Source organism: Gekko japonicus, unplaced genomic scaffold (assembly GCF_001447785.1).
Source record: "Gekko japonicus isolate JY-2015 unplaced genomic scaffold, Gekko_japonicus_V1.1 scaffold15, whole genome shotgun sequence".
Classification (NCBI taxonomy): domain Eukaryota; kingdom Metazoa; phylum Chordata; class Lepidosauria; order Squamata; family Gekkonidae; genus Gekko; species Gekko japonicus.
This window is the reverse complement of record NW_015165830.1, coordinates 2,431,111-2,441,256: the sequence shown is the minus strand read 5'-3', so window position 1 is coordinate 2,441,256 and position 10,146 is coordinate 2,431,111. Positions and strand designations below refer to the sequence as shown.

General features: G+C 47.0%; 1 protein-coding gene across 1 annotated transcript in view; it reads right to left on the bottom strand.

Moving 5' to 3' along the window:
• LOC107110060 overlaps window positions 1-10,146 on the bottom strand; it is a 44,248-nt gene that overhangs the window by 972 nt on the left and 33,130 nt on the right. The window lies entirely within an intron of this gene.

Sequence of the window (10,146 nt, the reverse complement as noted above, 5' to 3'; positions counted from 1 at the left end):
CGGGCAAAATAGACATGTGGCGGCGGGATCATACAGATCCCGTGAGCCGCCGCGCAGTTGCTCCCCGGCACGATCAGATGCCGGGGAGAAAGCGACGAGACAGAGACGGAGGCTGCCGAACTGCGGATGTGTGAGCATGCGCAGTTCGGCCAGGGGTCTTGGATGCGCCGGTGATCCCACGGCCGCGCTTGATGTGGCCGTGCTGATAAGTCCACCTCTGTAGGTGGTTTATTTTAGATGCGGCTTTTCGCCCTAAAGGGCCGGATCGGGGACGCGTGTGCAACGTTTCCAAGATGTTGCGGTGGGATCGCGTCCGTTTGCTGCGCCCCCGATCCGTCCCTCACTCACTCTCGCTGTAAGGTTGGAATGTAATTCAATCAGCCATCTAAAAAGCCTTTGATCAATATTATCAAGCTTTCCCCAGAATCTTGATCTATCAATAGATCTATGAATAGAATCAAAGGCTAATGTAAGATCAATAAATGCAACATAAAAACATCTTCCATAGTGGATGGTATACTTCTGAATCAAAGCCCTCAGCGTAGTGATCAATTGTGCTATGTCCCTTATGAAAACCTGCTTGTTCTGGATAAAATTTGGTTCATTCTCCCTAGTCTTCTAATTTGGAGACTTTTCAGACTGCCTATGTATTCCATTTCAGTAATTGGCTACTAACCCCCCCCCCCCTCGTCATTTCAGACAGACCCATTTTAGTAACTGGCTGCTAGTGGGATTTATTTACCTTTTCATACAATCCCAGTTGTCTCCCGCTGGTGAAGAATGACTGAGGCATTGTTGATGAAAACTGCTTTTCCTGTTTTCAACTCCTTGCATTTCTGAATTGCTACGGTGTGCTGTATGAAATGCCTGCTAGTGCTTCCTGCTTTGCTGCTTTTTTCCCCACCCTTTTTCACCGTGTGTGTGATCTTCCTTGGAGGGTTTTTTTTAATGTTCCATTGGAAGTGCTATGGCACTGAAATAGGACCTCAAATCGATGCTGTAGTGGCACCATCAAGATGCCTGGACTCCACTGAGATACATGCAATCACAATTGTTGTCACCTGGAAACATCTGTCACACCAACCACTGAAGCCCAAAGCTCCCACTTAAGCCTCCTGTCCAATGAGCTACTTCTGTCCTACTTGTTTCCAGGTGACAGCAGTCACAATTGTATGTATCACAGTCTATCTCAATGGAGTCCAGTCATCTCAATGGGGTCGCTATCAATGTTCCCTCTAAGCTGTCGAGTCTTGTGAGCAGAAATTCTACTTTGTGAGCTACTGGCATTAAAATTGTGAGCAGGCGATTTGGCTGCTGCATAAATTAGTTTGCTCCGGAGCCCTCCTTCCTGAGCTAAGGCAAAAATCTGTGAGCTGGAGGCTAAAAAGCTGTGAGCTAGCTCACACTAACTCAGCTTAGAGGGAACACTGGTCGCTATTGCACTGATCTGCACCATAGCGCTCCCAATAGAACGTTTTTAAAAAACCTCCAAGGAAGATCACACATGTGGCAAAAAGGGACGGGGGGGGGGGGAAGGGGCACAGTTTGAAATTGCCATAATGCTTCAGGGACAGCTCATTAATGGAAGAAAATCACTGTGAAACCACCATCCCTGTATCGTTTTACAAGACAACGGGCCAATAATGAATACTATCCAGTTGAGTCAGTCAGTCATCTTTATTGACTTGCAGCCATATGGTTTAGAAAGGTACTGTGAAATGCCTTTTGGTTAAAAGATGACAAGTATATAACTTAGACGATACATCCAAAAGGCTGATTGAGTGATAGTTAGCAGGATCTTGTCTATTACCCTTTTTATAAGTTGGGTAGATACTTTGTTTCCAGTATACAGTTGGTATCAATTTCAGAAAAGAGTCTTGTTAATATTGGACACCACCAGTGGCCATTAAGTTTATATACCTCACGGGACACCAAATCTTCCCTGGGGGCTTCCTTTGATGAGGACAAATCCAGAATGCAATGAGTTAAAATTTCACTGAATGCAGAGGGGTGTGTGTAAGCAGCAGGGAGTTCATTAGATGGAGGTGGCTGCCCCCCAAGAATTTGCTCTTGTGAATCTTATTATTATTATCATCATCATCAACTACTGGCTGCTATATTTTTAACTGGATGCCTTCCATATTTTTTGCTCCTTGATCCTGGCATGCCAAAGATGTAACCTGAAACTAGCCAGGTATGCATTTAAAAGGAGCCCTGCACCAGAGCAAACCTTACTAGGAGCAATTGGTCTGTTTAATGTTTCTCTTTGTTCTGGGATGGGGATGCTGAAATGAAGGCCCCTCCCACTGGGTGTTCCTCCGTATTTTTAACAGGTGTGGGGTTGCTGCGCATTTAAAAGATACCCTGTGCCAGATGCACAAATCTCTCCGTGGAAGGACAAGGGCTCTTGACCTGTGGCTTGCTGCATGGGGTGCAGAGCTGAGGCCAAGCAATTTCACACAAATGGAAGAAGGTCTGCCACTAAAGGAGAGGGAGAATGACACCAGGAGCAGCACTGACATAGAACCACACCTGTTGCTCAACACTGCCTCCAACACATCAAGACAGCAGCCTGGACTACTGCATGGTTTCTCTGTGGACACTATCATGTTGAATGTGCGAGGTGTGGGAGGCTTATTAGGATGTTAGATGAACGCACTGTGTCAGTGCAGAGAGGACCTGGTAGATACGGGGGCAGAATTTTTCAAAGATGGGCAGTATTTGGCAAGGACACTCACTGCCTCTCTAACCGCCACACCATACCAAGAGTTGACAATGCAAGGGCTCCATTTCACTAATAGAGTACAATACCGGACTAGTGAGGCACAAAACTGCACGTCTTTCCAGGATTTACAGAAATTAAAAAAAAAAGATCTGGCTTACATAGTAGAGACATGGCTGGACGAAAAGGGTGTGGTATGTCTGTCCCAACTAACTGCCTGGTTATGGAGTCCTCCAGCAATCCCACATAAGTGACTGGGGAGGAAACATGGGCATTATCTTCTGTGAGTCTTTCAATTCCTGCAGACTGCAGTGCAAACTGTCACTGGGATTGACCGTATGCTCTGTACATTAGAAAGTATGGATACAATAGGCATACTGCTTGTTTATGGACCACCTAGTTCCCTGGTAGGCATCCTGTCTGAGTTAACATGCGAAAGGGGGTACAGCTCATATAGTCAACCGCAATTAAAGAATACCATATAAATTGTGAATAATGCAATAGAAGCTTATAATCCTACAAAATTACAGCATATAATTCAATTTTCTCTTTTATGCAATTCCAATTCCAGATGGACGAAATTCTCCGGAGTTAAACTTTCGTTTCGTAAGAAGAACTTCTTCCAAACATCAAAATCTCCTTCATAAAATACAATGTATAATGTTACCTCCATATACAGACAATGTACTGCAAAACTTTACATTAAACAGAATTATTAAATATCATACATACAGATGTATGTACAGATGTACAGATGATGTTACACAGGGCTCTTTTTGTAGAAAAAGCCCAGCAGGAACTCATTAGCATAATAGGCCACACCCAACAGCAGAAACTCATTAGCATATTAGGCCACATCCCTGACAGCACAGCTCATTAACACATTAGGCCGCACCCCTATGTTACCAGAAGTGTGGTTATCCAGCCACACCCACCTTTTGCTTCTTATTCTGTTCACCTTGTTTGTTGTCAAAACCCAGGGCTTTTTTTGTAGAAGGAACTCCTTTGCATGTTAGGCCACATGCCCCCTAATGTAGCCAATCCTAATGAGTTTCTGCTGTTGGGTGTGGCCTATTATGCTAATGAGTTCCTGCTGGGTGTGGCCAACTTGGGAGCCAGCCGGAACTCTGTTCCTGCCCAAAAATAGCCCTGCATACAGTAGTTGTCTCTTCTCATTCCATGGTTAAATCCATTACAATTCATCAATTTCTAAAATAAAATTATATTGTTGTCATTATTTGTGCAAAATCTACTGGGAAATACAGCGGTGAATGAAGATTACAATAACATAGTGTATACTCTTACCCTAAGGACAGAACATATTCTTGCAAGACTGAGTCTTTCCAAATAATGGGCGAACAAGTTTAATTAACTGAATTATATGCTGTAATTTTGTAAGCGTCTTTTGCATTATTTACATCTTATTTTGTATTCTTTAATTGCGGTTTACCCTGTCTGAGTTGGCAGAGGTGCTCCTGAACAGGGTGCTGGAGACACCTAGACTGATTGTTCTGGGGTATGTCAACATTCATGCAGAGGATGCCTCACCAGGGCCAGCCCAGGATTTTATAGTTCTTCGACTGCCTTGGGCATTTCTCAAATTGTGATGGGCCCAACACATTAAAGAGGTCACACTCTGGTCTTCATCTTTTGTAGAGTGGCTTTGAGAGAAGCTCTGGTTTCAGGGTTGAAGATTTGGCTTGAACCACTATCAAGCAGAGGGAGAATGTGGCTCCAACACCCTGCTGGAAAGGAGGCACAGTTGAATGGTCCACCCATGGAGGCTCATGGATTCTACAGGACTCCAGAATGCTCTGGGGGATTTTAGGATTCCAAACACTTGCTGTACTCATAGATTCAGGTGGGTAGCCACATACACCTAGACAACACAATCACTGGACCTAACAACATCAACTACACCATATCAGGCTCACTCACTTGCTCATTTTCTAACATTGTATATGCCATTACATGCCAACAATGCCCTTCAGTTCTCTACATAGGGCAAACAAATCAAACCCTATGTCAAAGGACAAATGGACACAAATCTGACATCAAGAATCACAAAATTGCGAAACCTGTAAGAGAACATTTCAACCTCCCACGCACTCAATGGGAGACCTCAAAGTAGCTGTTTTATTGCAAAGGAATTTCAGAAACAGACTGGAATGGGAAACTGCTAAATTACAACACTCAGGACAATGGAATCCCCATGACTTAACAGAGATATCGGGTTCTTATCTCAATACACATGCTAAGTCTCTCAGTTCTCACTTATACCCAGAATTAAACTTTGTTGTTCTTAAAGGTGCCACTGGACTCAGACTTAGTTCTCACATCTGTTAACTCTTATCTGTATGCTAATTTGCTGCTATCCACAGGTCTTACCACTAATTCAATCAGCTCTATTTATTGCTCAGTTACCTATGCATCTTGACTCTAATTAACTCTTCCCAGCAACTAACCCCCCCATATGTAATGCTTGAGGAAGTCTGTTTTAATGTATCTGAAGAAGTGCACATCTACAGATGCTAAGTCACTCAGTTCTTGTTTATACCCAGAATTAAACTTTGTTGGTCTTAAAGGTGCCACTGGACTCAGACTTTGTTCACTTCTTCTGTTGAGGCTGTGCTGGGAGCCTGGAACATGACGCTCCTTGAAGCTATCAACAACCTTGCCCCTCACTGACCTCTACCGCCCTTGGGGTGGAATCTGACTCTGGTTTACAGAGCTAGGTGACCTGAAGAGAGCCAGGAGACATCTAGAATGACCTTGGCAGAAAACTCATACTGAATGTGGCAGATCATGCTATAGAGACTATTGGAAGACTTACAAAGCTACAGTACCAGTGGCAAAGAAATTTTACTTGACTGCCCCCACTGCAGCAGCTACTTCACAACCCTTCCAATTTTTTAAGATAGCTTGCCATCTGCTTATTCCTAAAGATGAGCCTTTATTTTCTCAGCCACAGACAATTAGTTTTGATACTTTTGTAAAGCTTTTGGATGATAAAACATTACAAATACACTCTGATCTGGATACTGGCTATAACTAGGGGTATGCAGGGAAAAAATTGCTTTTTTCTGATTCGGATATATTAAAGCCGATTTTTTTGGGGATTCCTGAATATACCCGAATACCAAAACTTGCATTGTATTGATACCCAGAATTTTTCAGGATTCCGGAAAATGTTTGGGTGCATTATATCCTATGGGGCCATTGTAGTAAATGGCAAAAATCTTCTAACAAGTATTCAGGGGGCTGGGGGGAGGTGGATTGCGGTAGAGGCACCATCTTTGTACTGTAGCTGCTGGAGCCTCTCCCCAAAAAACTCCCCAAGTTTGGAAACGATTGGACCAGGGGGTCCAATTCTAGGGGCATCCAAAGTGGATGCCCCCATTCCTCCATTGTTTCCTATGGGGATGGGGAAAAGGGCAGGCAGCAGTGCCTCCCTGAGAATCTCTCTGCAAGAAAGTAAGTGAGGTGTGGTGGTGGGAGGGGGCATATATGCCAGGCCAGCAGCAGAGCCAGTACAGTGTGCCCCTCAGAACCAGTGCCACCGTGGCAGTCAGTGCCCAAACCCAACATAACTCAGGTAAAATCAGAGAATCTCTGCAGTATAAACTGAGGGGGCATGTTTGCCAGGCCAGCAGCAGAACCAGTGTAATCCCCCCCCCGAACTAGTACCACTGTGGCAGTCAGTGCTCAAACCCAACAGGACTCAGGTCAAATCAGAGGATCTCTGGGAGCATGTTTGCCAGGCCACCAGCAGAACCAGTGCAACCTAATGATCACAACAATAAGCCCTGCCCAGTAATCCCTCAGAGAGGGAGGGGGTAGTGTCTGTCCACTGATCCTCCTCTCTCAGCAGCAGTACACCACCCATCACTGCCTGCCTCAGTGGAGGAGGCTTAGCCTAGGTGTGGCAACTGCCCTTCATCACATGCTCTCTTTCCCACCTCACCCCTGCAAAAGAGAATTATTTTTCAAATTACATTCATTCATTCATATTTATTTATTTAGATTTATATACCGCCTTGCCTGCACAGGCAGGCTCAAGGCGGCGTACACCAAGTAAAAATACAATGAAACACAGATAAGTACAATAGTATAAAATTTCATAGAACAGATGATATACATAAAGTGCAGTTGAGTGCAGATGGTGATTACTGTAAGCTGGTCTGATGCGGCTAGGCCGGTGTCCAAAGTTGTTCTGAATGTCAGTAGCATGAGGGCCATAATAGTCCAGTTTTTAATAGCTCATTCATCAGTGGCAGCTCCTAATCGAAGGCCTGGTGGAAGAGCTCTGTTTTACAGGCCCTGCGGAACGTTAAGAGGTCCCGCAGGGCCCTGATGTAATCCGGGAGCTCATTCCACCAGTGTGGAGACGCCACTGAGAAGGCCCTAGCTCTGGTGACGGCCAATCTGGCATCTTTTGGGCCAGGGAGAGTCAGGTGATTTTGCGACCCTGACCTCAGTGCTCTCTGGGGGTTCTGCTGGTTTCTGTCTGGCTGTTTGGCATCTACCCTACTCTACCTTGTTCAGATCACCGATAAATTAATATTTCTGCTGTCAGATGCAGACCCTACAGTTTCCTATAGGGTAGCACTCTTCCCCTTAGCGGCTAGTAAAATCAGGGCCAAGAACATAGGAAAATGAAGTGAAATTGAACTGTAAATCGGCAATGTAAAACGGCAATGTTTGAGGCTGTGTATGTGTTTCTGGAGATGGGTATCTATATTTAAGATTTTAATTAATTTAAATACTGAATGTGCAGATTTTAGAGGTTATTATATTTTAAATCTAATTCAAATTCCATTGCTGTAAGTTGTCTAATTTGTATATTGTTTAAATTTTAAATTGTAATAGCCAGTGGCTACACAATAAATTTTACTACTACTACTACTACTACCTTGTTCAGATGGAGAACAGTTTTTGTGCTGCTGTTTTAATTTGCAATTTTGGTTTGGGGTGGCTGGTAACTCAGGTGCATACACGCATCACCCTCAACATCACCTGCATGACTACCAGGGTTCTGTAGCGGTATTTCTGCTGCAGGTAGAATGGATGGGAAATTGCTGGGGCATTTCTGTGCCAATCAAAATTGTTATGGCCCTGGCTGCTACTTCTCCATAGCCTCTCTAGTTTTAATTATGGGAAGAGTGTGTAACCCAACTTCCCAGCACAGACCAAGAGGGGATGCAGGCACAAGTATGCATGCCCACTTCAATCACCCTCAAAGACCGGGAAACTGAACAGTGACAAATTGACCTTCAGGAAGACCAACTGCTCAACTGTCCAGGGGAGCAGGCGTGAGTGATGCAAGCAGACAATGTCGCCCGCATGGGAAAAAATGCGCTTACTCTGCATGCTCATCAGAGGACATGAGAGGAGCTTCTGGGCCATGGCAGAGAGGTCCAGCCAGACCACCTCCTTCATGGCCCAGTAGCTCAGTGGACAAGTTACCTACGACTCGTAGGGCTCTGAAAGGTACTCCCTCACCATCGCAGCTGCTGTGTCCGCTCTCATGTGCCTGCCACTCCCAGAGGGGCCATCTCAACAGTCGTTGCGGAGGGAGCTGTGGGGGGGATGCCACCTAGCAGGGGAGGTGGGAGAGGAACAGCAGTGGAGCTGCTGGCACCCCCCCTCTTCCTAAGCTTGTGGCAACGTGACCCTCTTGGCCCGCCTGTGATCAGCTCGCCAGGAGAGCATGTCTCGCCATTGAGTGAACTCGTTGGCCCGCTGGGCGATCTTGTCCTTGATGCGCGGGTCACACATGGTCACCAGCATGTAGACCTTCTGCTGGAAGACAGACTTGAAGTGGGTCTCGAGTCCACTTTGCAGCCTTCTCACCAGCACACACACTGCTGGAAGCATGTCTGCACGTCCTGCAGCTGGCTGCAGAAACAAGGCCAAGTCCTCACAAGCTGTGTGGATCATGGGGATGACCAGAGCCAGACTTGCCATGCCAGACGAGAGCATTTCTGTGTGGCTCTTAAAAGGCTTAAGAACTCCCACAGACTGAGAGATGGTCAACCAGTCCTCCTGGGTGAGCTGGCTCTCTTCCCAAATGACCCCTCTCTCAGAGATGAGGGCACTCAGGGCTCTCTCCTGCTCCACCAAGCATTCAAGCATGACACAGGTGGAGTTCCAGTGAGTGGTGACGTCCGAGCAGGCGGTGCACCAGGAGGCCTGTCAGCGTCCGCTTCTCACGCAGCAGAAAGCTGTCCTTCACACTGTCAGAGAAGTAACCCACAATGTCCTGGCATTTCTGGAGGTGATGCCGGAACATTGGGATCCTCTGAAGAACCCAACTCCAGGGCATCCTTGACCACAAGGTGGAGAAGGTGGGCCACACAGTAAATGTGCATCAGGTCCAGTCACTCTGCTGCTGCCCTCATGTTTGTGCCACCATTGGTCACCATGTAGCCCGTGGTGAGCTCCCTGCCTACCCATGCTGTTGTCTCTTGATGGTGGCTGAAATGTTGTCTTCCATGTGCGGCCCGTCAAGTTTCTCGACGTGGAGCACAGCCTGGCAGTAGCTGGCTCAGTAGCCCTGACCCTTTCTAACACTAGTTCCCCCACCCAAAACATCGCTTGGTTGCCACCAGTGTGCAGTCAACAAGAGATACAAATCATGTGCCTGACAGGAGGTCCAGATGTCAGACATGAAGTACACAGTTCTCCCACGAGCGCGGGACAACTGTGCCTTGACGTGGTCTCTGGCAGCCCTGTACAATGAGGACAACACGGTCCTGCTCAACATTGTGTGAGCAGGGGGCATGTACCAGGGATAAGATCCTGGAGGAGCCTGCGGAAAGCAACATCTTCAGTTGTGGAGAAGGGGTGCCTGTCTAAAGCAAGCATTTCAGCAAAGAGGCGAGTGACCCTCTTGCTAGCCTGCTGTTTCCCCCCCCCCCCAGGCACTCTAATGCCGACGTTGCCAAACGTCTCCGTCAGAGATGTTTGGCGTCCCTGCCCCATCCCTATGGTGGAACGCTCAGGGACAGTGCTGGAGGTGGTTGCAGGATGACTCATCTCCTGGCTGGCTGGTGGTGGCCGCTTGGGCACCCCAGCAGCAACCTCTCTCTCCCCCCAAATAAGCACCGCCTGGTGGTGCTTCTTCAGATGGTTCTGCAGCCCGGTAATCGAGAAATGACTGATGTCCTTCCCTCAACTTACATGGGCCTTACGCAGCTGGAACTGTGCAAAGTGGGGATCCTCTGTCACCTGGAAGTGCTTCCAGACTTCAGAGATGACGGGGCACCCACGCTGACCAGCAGCCACGGGCACCCCTGGAGCTGTCTCATGTGAGGAGCTTGGGTCAGACACACCATGTCTTTGGAGGGGCAGGAAGAGATGGCTGAGCAGGGGGAAGGGGTTGAGATGGCAGGTCCTTGGGGTCCACCTCCAGCTCTTCCCCC